The sequence below is a fragment of the Podarcis bocagei genome (assembly GCF_964188305.1).
Source record: "Podarcis bocagei genome assembly, chromosome: 2".
NCBI lineage: Eukaryota > Metazoa > Chordata > Lepidosauria > Squamata > Lacertidae > Podarcis > Podarcis bocagei.
Window position 1 is genome coordinate 112,204,991 of NC_138126.1, and position 16,048 is coordinate 112,221,038.

General features: G+C 46.0%; 1 long non-coding RNA gene across 1 annotated transcript; it reads right to left on the reverse strand.

Annotated features, from left to right (window-relative positions):
* Nucleotides 1-560: 560 nt before the first annotated feature.
* LOC308580283 lies at nt 561-9,400 on the reverse strand. Its single transcript, XR_014004782.1, has 3 exons — nt 9,294-9,400; nt 6,458-6,522; nt 561-728 (listed from the first exon to the last, which is right to left on the reverse strand). It is a non-coding gene; the product is annotated as an uncharacterized lncRNA (long non-coding RNA).
* Between the last annotated feature and the right edge of the window lie 6,648 nt (nt 9,401-16,048).

The following is a 16,048-nucleotide window of genomic DNA, read 5'->3' on the forward strand; positions in this document are numbered from 1 at the left end:
CTTTCCTGCCAGGATGTTGACTTTTAATTATCTGTGGCCTCCTTTAGTGGATGGGATGTTTTAATCTTGCCTTTTAAAAAGATGAAGGGGCTTTGGATTTTTCTATGCTTTGTTTTATGGCAGTTTTAAAAGATGTTGCTTACTTGTTGTTGTACATTGCATTGGCAAACAAAGGTGACTAATAAGTTTAATATAAATAAATAAATATTATTATTATTTGCTTGTTTTGCTTTCTAAATAAATATAGCATGATTGATCAAACTCTTCTGATATTTGGTCTTCTATTGGTCTTTGCATCTTGATTTTATCTTTCTTTATTAATTTAGCATTGTACTGTGATTGGGGGTTTTTTAGTGTGCTCGATTTTTAGGCAGTCTTGTTTATTTTTATGGTTTTAAAAAAATTTTACTGTTAGCTGCCCAGTAGACATTGTTAATTCGGTTGTATATGGACGATGTAAGTAAATAAAACAAAAGCCTTAAATGCTGCTGGGATTTGTGCCACTAAGTATTTATTGGGGAGAGAGCCTGGCAAGCCTTCAGGATGCAAGGAATGGCATCGATTTCTCAAAGTAGGTTAACTTTCACTGATGCAACCAGGTTTTGGCTGTGTTCCTGGATCTTAGGCAATTTGTGGGCTGGTACCCCAGGACGGACCAATGGAGACTGAGTCCTTCGTTGTCTTATTCCCATTCTGTATATGCAAATACCTGATGCCATGAGCTGTGTCTGAGGGGTGAAGAGAGATCATGTAGCCCAATGATTATACACTGTATCGAGCTACAGACAGATTTTTGCTTCATGCAACATTTGTCAAGTCCGTTTCTAGTCAAGCCTAGAGACTGAACAGAGTGAAAAACAACAGGACTGTTTTGCTCCAAATCAAAGATGAGAAAAGAGAACCTTTCCTCAATTGATCAGGGATCACATACAATATTTTCCTAATCTTAACCAGTTGACAACTGAATGTAAGCTGAGACACGGGTGGCGCTGTGTTCTAAACCACTTACCGTAACCTCTTGGACTTGCCGATCAGAAGGTCGGCGGTTCGAATCCCCGCTCAGAGTGAGCTCCCGTTGCTCTGTCCCAACTCCTGCCAACCTAGCAGTTCAAAAGCACGCCAGTGCAAGTAGATAAATAGCAGTTTAGTCATGCTGGCCACATGACCTGGAAAGCTGTCTGTGGACAAACGCTGGCTCCCTTGGCCTGAAAGTGAGATGAGCACCACAACCCCATTGTCACCTTTGACTGGACCAAACTGTTCAGGGGTCCTTTACCTTTTTTAACCTAAGCTGGAACCTGAAAACATAGTAACAGGTGTATCATACTGTGGAACCCCTTGCCATTGGAGTTGAGTGAGAGACAATAAATTTCCTCTACGGTGGGCCTCTCATCTGCCTCAGGCAAGAGATTGGTTTGTGTATGTGTGTTTGTTCTTCTTTTATTCTTTGCCTGCGGTAAACTACCTCACTCTGTCAGTAACTCCTCTTGAGTTGAGTTTGTTTGTGTGCTGGGCTGGATGGGCCAATCCTGACCTCCCTGCCGTCCCTATAGCTGCCTGCCTGACAGCCCCATCACTTGCCCAATTGCCTGTCAGGTACCTGTCTCTTGGCAGCACATAAACGCCAGCGCCTTTGTTGTCTTTGTTTCCGTGACAACTTGCAAGCAGCGAAATGGGATGAAGGACCTAGCTTGCCCCGCTAGAGAGGATGGAGGAGCAATGAAGGGTTCTAAACCCTTCATGTGCTGGGCTTTAGCATCCTTTGCATATAACAATGTTAGTTCTAATTCCTTCAGTGTACACCAGCAAATCCAAACATCCCCAAATTTAGAAGCTAGATCTAGTGAGTCTGGAACTCTTTGGGAAGACTCCATCTTGCACAAACACCCTTTGTTATAATGTATAATATTAAAGCAGCCGTGGAACTGGCATCACGTGTCCTGAGAAAAAGAGTTGTGTGCATGTATGGCTGTGGTTTCTGTGAGTAAATCTGTGTGTGTGCATTTCTCTGCATTACTGTATGCTGCATCTACTTGTATGTATGCTTGTGACCTTGGGCCAGTCATGGTATCTCAGCCCAGTCTATCTCACTGGGTTGCTGTGAGGCTAAAATGATCAGGGGGAGAATCATATGTGGCCCCCTGAGCTCCTTGGAAGAAAGATGGGACACAGAATTAAATAATACACTGCATGCATGGCATTGCTTATACCTATACATATGCCGTAGCTATGCATACTTATTTTCATGCATTTGTGTGCATTTATAAATGTCTATTGTGTGCATTTAGAAATGGGACACGGGTGGCGCTGTGGGTTAAACCACAGAGCCTAGGACTTGCCAGTCAGAAGGTTGGCGGTTCGAATCCCCGCGATGGGGTGAGCTCCCGTTGCTCGGTCCCTGCTCCTGCCAACCTAGCAGTTCGAAAGCACGTCAAAGTGCAAGTAGATAAATAGGTTCCGCTCCAGCGGGAAGGTAAATGGCGTTTCCGTGCGCTGCTCTGGTTTGCCAGAAGCGGCTTAGTCATGCTGGCCACATGACCCAGAAGCTGTACGCCGGCTCCCTTGGCCAATAAAGCGAGATGAGCACCGCAACCCCAGAGTCGGTCACGACTGGACCTAATGGTCAGGGGTCCCTTTACCTTTACTTGAAATGTCTACATGCACATGTGCTTTTCTGCATGTATATTTGTAGGCACTTGCACAGGCAAGTGCACACACTTTAGATGTGCATTTGTGTGTATTTGTACATATGTAAAAAGGTAAAAAAGGTAAAGGACCCCTGGATGGTTAAGTCCACTCAAAGGCGACCATGAGGTTGCGGCACTCATCTCACTTTCAGGCTGAGGGAGCCAGCGTTTGTCCACAGACAGCTTTCTGGGTCATGTGGCCAGCATGACTAAACTGCCTCTGGTTCAGTGGAACACCGTGATGGAAACCAGAGCCACAGTGGTACCTATTTATCTACTTGCACTGGCGTGCTTTCAAATGCTAGGTTGGCAGGAGCTGGGACAGAGCAACAGGAGCTCACCCCGTTGCAGGGTTTCGAACCGCCGACCTTCTGATGGGCAAGCCCAAGAGGCTCAGTGGTTTAGACCACAGCGCCACCCGTGTCTCTAATGTACATGTGTATGCACATGCCTGCTTTGCTTATATGTTCATGCTGTTGTGCACAGACTTCATTTGTAATATACATGTCAACACTGTGATAGAACATTTTCATTGCTGGAATTAATTCAAATACTAATTCATATTTATAGATAGTGTGAGATTTTTAAACAATGTGTGTTCACATAGACTTGTCTGTGTGTTTGCTGTTATTTTATTAGGCACTTCGCTGGGGTTATCTAACCAGCTTTTCAAGAATAAGAGGTACACTGTACTGTTTGTTTTGTAATATTCAGGAATAAAGAGAGGCTACAATACTAAACACGCTTACCAGTGAGTAATTCACATTGAACAAAGCGGAACTTACTCCTGAGTAAACCAGCCTACGCTTGCACTATGAAATAAGGACTGCCTCTTTAAATAGCAGGCATTTCAAAGAGCCCTGTGCTTGGCAAATGGCAACACTTCAGTCAAGGTATTCTTCCCCCTCCTTCCCCCGAATCTCTAGACTCAAATGTTCCTCCTTCCCACCCCAAAGTCTGTCTGACAGCCCCATCACCTGCCTGTTTACCTGTCAGGTATTTATCTCATGGCAATGGGGAAATGCCAGCAATATATTTCTATGACAACACACAAACAGGGAGTTGGAATGAAGGGCTTAGACTGATCCAGCAAAGTTGAATGCATAGAAATGAGAGGTTGAGAGCGGAAGAAAGCTAAGCCGAGCATCCTTAGCTAATTGCTTTCTTAGTACTTGGGGCATATTAATGGTCCTTAGCTCAGATGACAGGTTGGTGGACATGGGCAGAGACAGGGGCAGGATTCTTCAGGGTACCGGCGTTCGAGATTCATCCTGAGCAGAAGAGAGCTTTTGAAATGCTTGCGCGTCTTGAACGCTGGTCTCACACACAAACACACACACCCTAACCAACCCCCAAGTGGGAAAAGGCAAATTTGACAGTTTAAAGCCAGATCTTTTACTCAATCGATCAGAGTCTCGAGATGAGTCCTCCCCACCCCTCGGCAATCGATCTTCTCAAAGGAGTAGGGCAGGAAATCTTTAATGGGTGTAAGAAACACAGTCTATGGGGTGTGATTGTGTGTGTGTGTGTGTGTTCAAAATGACCTGCTGGGATGAGACAGAAGGAGACCCAGAACTGCCCTGTCACCTGGTGTCATTTGCTGGGGTGGGGGGGGGGGAGAAACGACTTGGAAGTGGCTAAGCTGGAGGGTTAACGAATTAGGAAAGGCTTGTGTCGTGTACAGCAGGGCCAAGAACCAAGCCCTGTTTCTGCAGACTTGGCTCACAGCCCTGCTCTTTCCTCCCCGTACTTCCTCCTCCTCCTCTTGGCTAGCCGGTGTCTGGTTTGAGGAGGCTCTCGTGGTCTGTCTGCGCTTGGCTGGGCTCCATCCTTCACTGCTTCTCCTGGATCCCCAGTGGGACGGCTCAGCTCAAAGCCAGCCAAGCATTTGTGCTTTGGCTCTGGAAGATTCTTGCTTGTCATTCCGGTGGGACCCACTGTCTTGGAACAGACAGACAAGGAGGACTGCACCTCCGTCCAAAGGTGCTGGGCAATATTGGGATGAATGATGGATAGATGTGGGAACGGAGCCGGAGAAAAACCCCACACCGACAGGAGAGAGGCATAGTTGCTGCTGCTGTTCATCTCTTCCTCCTGCTCTTTGTTGTTGTTATTGCCTGTTGATCTCACTGGAGGGACCCATTTACTCCGGACGGAAGGCATTCTACATACTTCCTTTATTCTCCATGTCAGATTTTGCTTTGTTTTGTTACCGCAGTTGGAAAAATACTCTTGCTCTTAAGTTATTTAGGGAACAGTACACTTTTCCTATATACAGTTGTACCTTGGATCCCCAACGCCTTGCGAGTTGAATGTTTTGGCTCTGGAATGGTGCAAACCCGATGTTTCGGTTTGCAAACATTTTTTGGAAGCCGAACGTCCAATGTGGCTTCCGCAGCTTCCGATTGCGCACCTTGGTTGTTGAACATTTTTGGAAGTAGAATGGACTTCTGGAACGGATTCCGTTTGACAACCAAGGTACAACTGTACAGTAGGACTGCACATTTAACTTATACACATTCAAATTTACATGCTTGGCAAAAAAAGGATTTTTTTTTAAGGGGGCAGGCATCAGTGGGAGGGGGGAGGCTTTGGCAATCCCACCCGCCATTGCACCCAATGTATTTTAACTACATTCACTTTTAATTTGTTTATCGCCTTTCTATATTCCTATACACAAGGCAGTTTACAGCAACAAAATATAGAACACACACCTTATGGTAATCTGCTCCAATACAAAAAGTCATAATAAAACATAACTTTAAGGTGGAACAACTTATATCAGATAAAGTAATATTCAATAATCTATTAGAATATAAGAGTACACAAGAAAATTAACTCTCAAAACATCAGCAAATAATAATCAAACAGAAGTTTGCTCTTAACAATTACAAAAAATAACAGCTAAACTATGATCAACAAAAACTGCAAGTCACAGTGCATAAAACGTCACAATACATACAAAACCATATTAAAAGATCAAATTGAGAAATAAAGACACACAAATTGTACAACAATTTTTGTAAAAATAAATAAATCCCTAAACTCCCCTTCTCCCTTCCCAGCTTCCTCTGCTGTTCTTAAAGTCATGGCCAGGGAGCGGCTAATGTGATCTTTGCTTTAGGCAGGATCTCTGGAACATAACCCTCCATGTAAGTTGTGGGCTTGCTGTACTGTAGTATAGGGGTAGCCAAAGCATGGTACCTTCCAGATATTGTTGGCATTCCCATCACCCCTATTGTCTATAATGGCCAGGGCTGGGGGGAATTGGAATCCAACAACATATGAAGGGTACCAATTGGCTATCCCAGCCTTGGAGACTTTGTTTATTTGGCAAAATTTATATACCACTTGATTGCAGTAAAGCCTCTAACTGGTATACAAGAAGAAAGGGATGCGGGTGGTGCTGTGGTCTACACCACTGAGCCTCTTGGGCTTGCGCATCAGAAGATCAGTGGTTCGAATCCCCAGCATGCGGTGAGCTCCCGTTGCTCTGTCCCAGCTCCTGCCAACCTAGCAGTTCGAAAGCACACCAGTGCAAGTAGATGAATAGGTACCACTGTGGTGGAAAGGTAAAGGCATTTCCGTGCACTCTGGCTTCTGTCACAGTGTTCTGTTGCACCAGAAGTGGTTTAGTCATGTTGGCCACATGACCCAGAAAGCTGTCTGTGGACAAATGCCGGGTCCCTCGGCCTGAGAGTGAGATGAGCGCCGCAAACCCATAGTCGACTTTGACTGGACTTAACAGTCCAGGGGTCCTTTACATTTACCTTTTTATACAAGAAGATGACCACAGAAGAGTTTTCTGGGCCTTGAGAAGGGCCTCAGGAGGCACCTAGGAGAAGGGACAAAAAGCATCAAAACAGGTCAGGCCAAAGGCCCATAGAGTCCACCATCCAGTTTTCACAGTGGCCAGCCAGCTGCCTATAGGAAGCCCACAAGCAAGACAAGAGCCCAAGAGCGTTCTCTCCACTTCTGATGCCCATCAGCTGGTGTTTCTTCAGAAGTTGCGTGTGTGTCATGTAGTGGTTAAGGTACTGGACTGAGGCCTGGGAGACTTTGGTTCCAATCTCCACTCAGCCATGAAGGTCACTGGGTAGGTAAAGGTAGGAAAAGTGGCTGAGCTTTTTTTGGCAAAACTGCAAAAGACATTCTTTGGCTATTTTTGTGGGAAATCGGCAAAAACGACACTGCCGACATGGGTTGCCATACGTCTGGATTTTCCCTGACATTTTTGCTGATTTCTGCCCAGACACTGCTGCCGATGGCGGCATTCCAGATACATCAGGGAAATTCCGGGCAGATGGCAACCCTAGAAACAGACTGCTGCACCCTTAGAGTTCTCTCTGCTTGGAGAATTGCAGCCTGTGGTTTCTTGGTGCAATCATGCCTGGTGTTCCAAAGTCAGATGTGGTGTGTTGAGTGTCTTGTTCCATGCCATGAAGAACATCGGAAAAGCCCTGCATCATCCTGTTCTCATGGTGGCCAACCAGATGCCAGCGGGAAACCTGTGCCAGGACTTTATCCCTTCCCATTCATCCCCACTCCCCATATTTCCGACTTTGATGCTTTCTTCCCCCTTCTAGATGACTCCACTCGCCGTCCTTTCCCTAAACCTCACACCGCAGCAGTGGGAACCTTTGATTGTGTGCTGAGGCCCTGTGTCCCGCAGTTCCCTTAGATAATAAACACACGGACACAAATATTTGGAGTTAATGGGATAAAATAGGCCACAACTTTATTGGGTACAGATGTGAGCGGTTTGGCTTAGGCATTGGGTGAAACCGGACTATATCACCACTCCTGCCCATCTGCAGGGAGTCCCACTAAGGGTAAACCACCAGTAGGGGGAGCCGTATGACATACGTCAAATAGGGTCACCCCACGGGGTCCCCATTGGGGTAATAATAATAATAATAATAATAATAATAATAATATATTATTATTTATACCCCGCCCATCTGGCTGGGCTTCCCCAGCCACTCTCGGTGGCTTCCAACAAAATACAGTGGTCCCTCGGGTTAAGTACTTAATTCGTTCCGGAGGTCCGTACTTAACCTGAAACTGTTCTTAACCTGAAGCACCACTTTAGCTAATAGGGCCTCCTGCTGCCGCCGCGCCACTGGAGCACGATTTCTGTTCTCAACCTGAAGCAAAGTTCTTAACCTGAAGCACTATTTCTGGGTTAGCGGAGTATGTAACCTGAGGTACCACTGTATTAAAAAACAGTAATGCATCAGACATTAGAAGCTTCCCTAAACAGGGCTGCCTTCAGATGTCTTCTAAAAGTCTGGTACAGTGGTGCCCCGCAAGACGAATGCCTCGCAAGACGGAAAACCCGCTAGACAAAAGGGTTTTCCGTTTTTGAGCTGCTTCGCAAGACAAATTTCCCTATGGGCTTGCTTCGCAAGACGAAAACATCTTGCGAGTGTTCCGAATGTTTTTCGCTCCCCCCCTTTTTCTAAGCTGCTAAGCCGCTAATAGCCTTTTAGCCGCTAATCCGCTAATCCGCTAATAGGGTTGCTTCGCAAGACGAAAAAACCGCTAGACGAAGAGACTCGCGGAACGGATTATTTTCGTCTTGCGAGGCACCACTGTAATTGTAGTTCTCTTTGACATCTGGTGGGAGGGCGTTCCACAGGGTGGGCACCACTACCAAGAAGGCCCTCTGCCTGGTTCTCTGTAACTTGGCTTCTCACAGCGAGGGAACCACCAGAAGGCCCTCAGAGCTAGACCTCAGTGTCCGGGTAGAACGATGGGGGTGGAGACACTCCTTCAGATACAGCAAGGCCCTAGCCCACGCCCAGGCTTCAGACAAGATCCACACCCCCAGATCCCTTTAACAGGATACCCTTAATGAGGAGGGGCAGGCGGAGGCTACAGCCACCCCTCCATCCAAACAAAGGCTTACCCAATGCCTAACCTTACAGAGTTGTGACAATTGCTACAAGGTAGGTGAAAACCCAATGGCTGGTGCCAATTTGGCAAGTGGAAAAAATTCCTACCTTGCCCCAACAATATGGCGGCCGACATTAGCTCGTAGCAAGGCCGCTGTCATAGCAACACATAAGAAGAGGGCGGGTGGGCTGGGAGATCCCACGAGGAGGTGAAATGAGGACGCCCCCCCCCCCCCGGCCACGTCGCCATTTAAACGGCCAGCGGCCACGTCCCTGGCTGTGCCGATTGGTCAGCCAGGGGGCATGACGTGGCCGGGAGTCCCTATGATGCAAGTGGCATCCCTTCGCCCTCCAGCCGGGTCACTGGAAGGTCCCAGGTCCCCTGCCACAATACCGTCCACCGGGGAAGCTGAGCGGGCTTCACGAAAAGCCACTTTGGGTAGGGGCTAACTCTAGATACATCCTACTGGGGAGGGCTGAAAATCCAGGTGTGCAGCGAGCAGAGTTAACATCTGTGTCAATCACAGGACGAGGACCTGCTAATCAGCAGCGGTGATTCAGGGCCATGCTGCACCGCCAGCTCCTAGGGGGATAAGATGGCACTAAGAGGCAGCACCTCCGCATTAAAATTCATCAGCCTGTTAAATATTTAAGACTCTCCCCCCTGTTCTATCCAAGCTCTATTCCCATGAAAGTGGACTCCACTTACCTTCCATATCTGGGAATGAAATGCTGTAATCTTACTTCCCATCGCAGGCATTTAAACCCCTCTTCCTTTCCCAGAAGGAAGGATTAAACCCAGAAGTTCTGGCTCCCGGCCGGTCTGTTTTAACTGCTTCTCCCTTTCTCTGTGACCTCACTGTCTCTGCGCATAGCCATCAATTCTCTAATGGAGCTGTGATGCTGATGACTCCTGCCAGCTAAGCGGGACCAGAACTTGGGGTGATGCGTAGAAAAAGGTTTTGTTTTGGTTCCTAACTCTGTTTGCTGAAGGCATAATGCGTAGAGGAGGGCTTTCAGAGGAAGAAGGCTTTTTCTCACCTGTCAACGTCACTGTTAGGCCACTAAGTGAAATTATTTGATCGGGTCAGGGAATACACAAAAGCTGCAAGAGGTCCGGATCTGTGCCACAGCGGCCTGCACACTCTGCTCATGCCAGCCCAGAAGAAAACATGTGGAACAGTGTCTGCAGTTTGCTCCGAGAAAAGCTAAATTCCTGACTTACCCAGTACAGTACAGGTGGTACAAACATGTGAAATAGTAGCAACAAAGGCAGCCAGTGCCAAATCAAAGACTGCACCTTTTGTGCAGGTGAGGAACACCTATTAGCAACATTGGCCCCTCCAGTGGTCATTTCAAGGGTGCATTCATGATGATTTGTGCTCATGATGATATTGGGGTGGTCATACAGAGCCTAGGACTTGCCGATCAGAAGGTCGGCGGTTTGAATCCCCGCGACGGGGTTAGCTCCTGTTGCTTGGTCCCTGCTCCTGCCAACCTAGCAGTTCAAAAGCACATCAAAGTGCAAGTAGATAAATAGGTACCGCTCCGGCGGGAAGGTAAAGGGCATTTCCATGCACTGCTCTGGTTCACCAGAAGCAGCTTAGTCATGCTGGCCACATGACCCGGAAGCTGAACACCGGCTCCCTCGGCCAATAAAGCGAGATGAGTGCTGCAACCCCAGAGTCAGCCACGACTGGACCTAATGGTCAGGGGTCCCTTTACCTTTATGTCAGGCTTCAGGGAATAGGCTTTCTCTCTCCCCTTTGGCAGTAGATAAGCAGAACAAAGGAAAAGGAGTCTTCTTACCAGTTAGAATCTTTAATGATCACAGCAAGAGAACAAAGAATCCATTTCCTAGGAATGATGGTGCTCCCAGTTAAGGGTTCCACCCACTTCCTCCCAAGTCACCCACGTCACTACCGCATCTTGTAACCTGAGCCTATAACCACTGTGCTCTCTTCTTGACACCTTATCTGCTCTTCTTGACCTTGGGCTGAGTGGATGAATGCTTTCCAGAGACAGTGAATCTGTTCACTCTCTCTCCCCCAGTGCTTCTTCTCCTGGCTGTTCCCCATCCAGTATTTCCCAGCTTCTGCCTTCTGAACTATACAGGTCCCTCTGCAAACCACTGTTCCAAATCTATATTGTCCTCCTGCTCCTGGGAAGAGTCAGGATCTGGATCAGGATCAGGGGGAGGGGGGTGCTCCCACCATTCCTCTTCAGTGCCGCCCTTCTGACAATAGATCTTTATTCACCCCTTCTTCCCTGGCAGAGCAAAGGGCACTATTTTGTGGTTTGCCTCCACTGCCGAATTGCCTTGGGCTAGGCCTACCCTATAGTCCAGGCATAGGCAAATTCGGCCCTCCAGATGTTTTGGAACTACAACTCCCATCATCCCTAGCTAACAGGACCAGCGGTCAGGGATGATGGGAGTTGTAGTCGAAAAACATCTGGAGCGCCGAGTTTGCCTATGCCTGCTACAGTCAGATGCTAGACTCCAACTCCCATCAGCCCCTGCGATCATGGCCGAGGGGTGATGGGAGTTGTAGTCCAGCAACATGGAGAAGACTACAGGTTCTCCACCCCCACCCCTGCTTTGCAGTCTTGCCACTTGCGCCAGGGTTGCCATATTTTAAAAGTAAAAGCTAGGACACCCCAAATGTTGGTTTAGGAAGACCCCAAAATTGTATGTATGTATGTATGTATGTATGTATGTATGTATGGACGCGAATACTTCTCAGCACAGTCCCTGACACACTGCATGTACTGTAACTTCCTGCTGAAATCCTGTAACTTTTCATATCACAAATGTTCAGGATGTGTGTGTGTGTGTGTGTGTGTGTGTCCCTCTTTTGTTACACAATAGCACAAGAGTGTCCCTCCAGACTTCATTGATAACACTGGGAAGGAAGCATTGCAGAACAATTAACAAAGCAGAATTACGTGTGGACGGTCCAGTATAAATCTACCATAAACGCACCAGGGTGGCATTGATGACATGTTGCAGAATATGCCTACAAAAAAACCCCTAAAAAGTCAGGTCATGGTCTGATGTGTCAAGCACACCAGTAATTCCCATCCTTTGGAAACAAAACAAAACCGAAAACAACAGCAACAACACACCAGCCTTGGGGCATCAGTGTGGTTTTTTTAAAAAATTAAATATTAAAGTCTCCCAATCCACCTCCAGGTCGAAGCAAATTTATCCCAATTTGCATGGGGCTGGGAGGCATGCGGCTGAGTCAACAGCGCACAAGGAGATTGGGCTGATTAATTATGAATTAGGACAAATTGGCGGCCTGCTACTCACTAATCTATGTAAATAAGGACGATAATACCGTGAGTGCCTGAGCAAACAGGAGCTTGCTAAGAGAGAGCCATCTCCCTGCAGTGGTGGGTCAGGGAAGACTTTGTGGCGCCATTAATTTTTATGGGGGTGTCGGAATGAAATTTGCATGGGCAATGAGATGCTGCCTATCTGGTGAGCTGCCCCATTGAAATGGATGCTGAATGCATCAGTGGGTCAACTAACAAAAAAGGTGGGGGGAATGAATTGCTGTAGGCAAAGGGGAACGACTGATAAATGGATAAACAGGGAGGGTGTCCCTCTTGTCTGCCTGCCTGCCTGCCTGTTTACATATCTGTCTCAGTATGAGATTGACAAGGATGGTCTTTTATTAATGCAAGCAGCTAGGGTCCTGGGATACTTAACTCTTTGTGTGTGTTTGTCCAATTCTTGAAGTATTGGGATGGGCGGGGGGAGCCCCATACCCTCCAACATTTCTCCCATGAAAATAGGGACGTCCGATTCCATACCCTCCGACATTTCTCCCATGAAAATGGGGACGTCCCATTCCATACCCTCCAACATTTCTCCCATGAAAATGGGGACGTCCCATTCCATACCCTCCGACATTTCTCCCATGAAAATGGGGACGTCCCATTCCATACCCTCCAACATTTCTCCCATGAAAATGGGGACGTCCCATTCCATACCCTCCAACATTTCTCCCATGAAAATGGGGACGTCCCATTCCATACCCTCCAACATTTCTCCCATGAAAATGGGGACGTCCCATTCCATACCCTCCAACATTTCTCCCATGAAAATGGGGACACCCTAAGGGAAAGCAGGACATTCCGAGTTCAAATCAGAAACCGGGACGGCTTCTGTAAATCCGGGACTGGCCCTGGAAAATAGGGACACTTGGAGGATCGGGAGCCCTCAATTAGTTCCCCAAGCTCTGCCATATCATGCCTGCTCTCTTGCAGCTTTCTGAAATCAGTACCGACAAAAGGCAATAGTGGATTGTGCCCCAGCGCTCATTTAATGTGAGCACCGGGCATGACAATGTAGATGCCTTATTCTTCTAAAGAGATATATTTCAGCAGATATGTTTCCTGAATGGGGACCAACATTATGACTACTTTAAAAAGAAATGTACAGAGAGAAGCAATGGTTTTTTTATACCGTAAGAGGAAAACTTTACCATTTGCAGATGGGCAAATCCTTTATCAACATCAACCAAAGTGTTAACATGTAAAGTGACTCTCAGATAACCAGACCTGGGGCCTTCCCAATAAACAAATTTAGCACAAGAGTTCTGCACACTACACTGATAGGTATATTCTGTGCTGCAAACAGAATAATGCAGTAGGCAGAACAAATGTGGGTGGTCTTCCTTCCGCCTATGCTGATGGGAATCTCATTCTGAGCTGAATTTTATATTAAGAGTTTGGTTTGATGATGTCCATGTATTAAGACTTTTTGAAATGACTGCGGCAAGAGTGTTGTAGGCCAGAAATGGAAACAAGAAGAAATTCCAACGAAAGAAGAATGGCAGACGAAATGAATGGACTATGCAGAATTGGACAAAATGACAGGAAGGATTCGAAACCTGCGGGACCAGAGATTTATAGAAGATTGGAAGAAGTATATGAACTATTTGAAGAGCAACTGTAATCAACAAATTACACTAGTAGGACTACAAGAAGTTTTGTAAGGAGAAATATACGAAGTGTTACAAAGTAGAAAAAGATAGAGATATTGGTTATGAGTTTGAAATGTAATAGGGAAGATAAGAAATACATACTGAGAGATTAGATTGAAAAATTTTCAGACAGGATTGATGGAAGTCAAAAATTTGAATAAGATGTAAAAGTATGTTTAATTACTGTTGAAAATGATATGTTAAAAAAACCTAATAAAAATTATATATATATAAAAAAAGACTTTTTGAAATGGATGGATGGACTGGCCCACCATAGAGTGGCACAGACATTCGTTGTTCAGATGTGGGAACATTCCTGGTACCTAAACATTTATCATATGCATGTTTGTTCCTCCCACCATCAATTTTCTTTGGTTACTTGGTGGGGAAGAAATGCTTATTTTCACTTGTTGTGACATTCCTAGACAGAAAGCAAATAAAGGTAAAGGGTAAAGGACCCCTGGACGGTTACGTCCAGTCAAAGGCGACTATGGGGTTGTGGCGTTCATCTCGCTTTCAGGCCAAGGGAGCCAGTGTTTGTTCACAGACAGCTTTCCGGGTTATGTGGCCAACATGACTAAACCGCTTCTGGCTCAATGGGACACCGTGACGGAAACCAGAGTGCACGGAAACGCTGTTTACCTTCCCACCGCAGTGGTACCAATTTATCTACTTGCACTGGTGTGCTTTTGAACTGCTAGGTTGGCAGGATCTAGGACAGACCAATGGGAGCTCACCCCGTCCCAGGGATTCGAACCGCCCACCTTCTGATCAGCAAGCCCAAGAGACTCAGTGGTTTAGGCCACAGTGCCACCCGCATCCCTTAGACAGAAAATACTTCTGAGTGGGAATTGACATCCACTACTAGTGGCAGTCAATGAAACCCCAGTCGCTTGCAGCTTTCCAGGCACAGTACACACCATAAAAATTGTGCACCAATAGTAATTGAATAATGGGATTTGAGAGATGGAAGGGTCTGGTGGTCATCTAGTCTAACCCTCTCTGGAGTCTAGGAATCTTTGCAGCTACAGGGTCCCTGACAGATAGACATAACAGAAACTCCCTGTTAATATTTGTCTCAGTGTGCAACTGAAATCTGCTTCCAGTATCACCCATTAGTTCAAGAACATAATAATAGCCCATCCAATCCACCATTCTGTTGTCACAGTGGCCAACCAGATGGCTTATAGGAAACCTGCAAGCAGGACCCCTTGTGCGCTCTCTGGAGTAACAGAAGGCAAGTCTTCTCCATGTTTTATCCATGGCCTTTCAGATATTTGAAGACAACGATTGTACCTCTTTGTGCATGAGGATCTGCACAGGGGCCTCGTGTGAATTCCTGTATGTGACTGCCTTTCGTGTAGGAAGTTCTTCATGTCTCAAAGTGCTTCCACTATCCCCGAATCCAACGACATTCTTCCTTTGTGTGTTGCACCTGTGAAGATAGAGATCCTTGTACAAAGAGTTCCACTCCCTAGTTAGGAGTTTTGTCTGTGCTTTTAGGATGATGTAGATAGATGCTGCCACCTGGTGTTTTAAAGCATTTCCTAGGAGTAGGAACTTGAACTCACTTTAATTTGAAGCAATGCAAAATAAAAATAAAACCACAGAAAGGTTACTGGGGCAGTGTTGCTTTTTCCCTGTATTCAAGTGAGCTTGCAACTTGGGAGACTACTGCAGTGCTTGGAAGACTACCTTTGAGTCTGCTCTCTGACTTATTTAAGCAAAATCAGATCTTTTGGTATTGACTTAGAACCCTTGTAGAATTCAAGTGAGCAATATATTTATCGCAATATTCAAACCAGATTAAGGGACGTTGAAAAACAAAACATTGAGTCAGCTGTAAATAAAAGTTGCTTCCCCAAGTTCTATGGTTTACAGATAACAGATAACAGAGTGACTTATATCTCAAAATTAATAATTCCAGTCCTTTGTTAGTCTGACTGAACGTTTCCCCCTCAGCTTTTGTGAAGGGCAGATATTTAAACATCCCCAGAAATAGCAGACATTGCTGATGCTCTTTGAATGTACCAGACATTGCAGAACATATCCTTTTCTACTGTCTATTGTACAACCAGCTATGCTATCTCCTTATTTGGGTAGTCTAAAATCACGGCACAATGAAAATGTCAGATTCTATCTGTGTGACATTAACCCGGAAGTAACTGCAAGGGTGGCTGAGTTTTTTATCAACAGTATCAATCAAAGTGGTGAATGGCACTGTTTAGCAGGAAGAAATCCCAATGAAAATCCTTGTCATTATATACAGTGGTACCTCGGGTTAAGAACTTAATTCGTTCTGGAGGTCCGTTCTTAACTTGAAACTGTTCTTAATATGAGGTACCACTTTAGTTAATGGGGCCTCCCACTGCTGCCATGCCACCACCACATGATTTCTGTTCTTAACCTGAGGTACTATTTCTGGGTTAGCGGAGTCTGTAACCTGAAGCGTCTGTAACCTGAAGCGTTT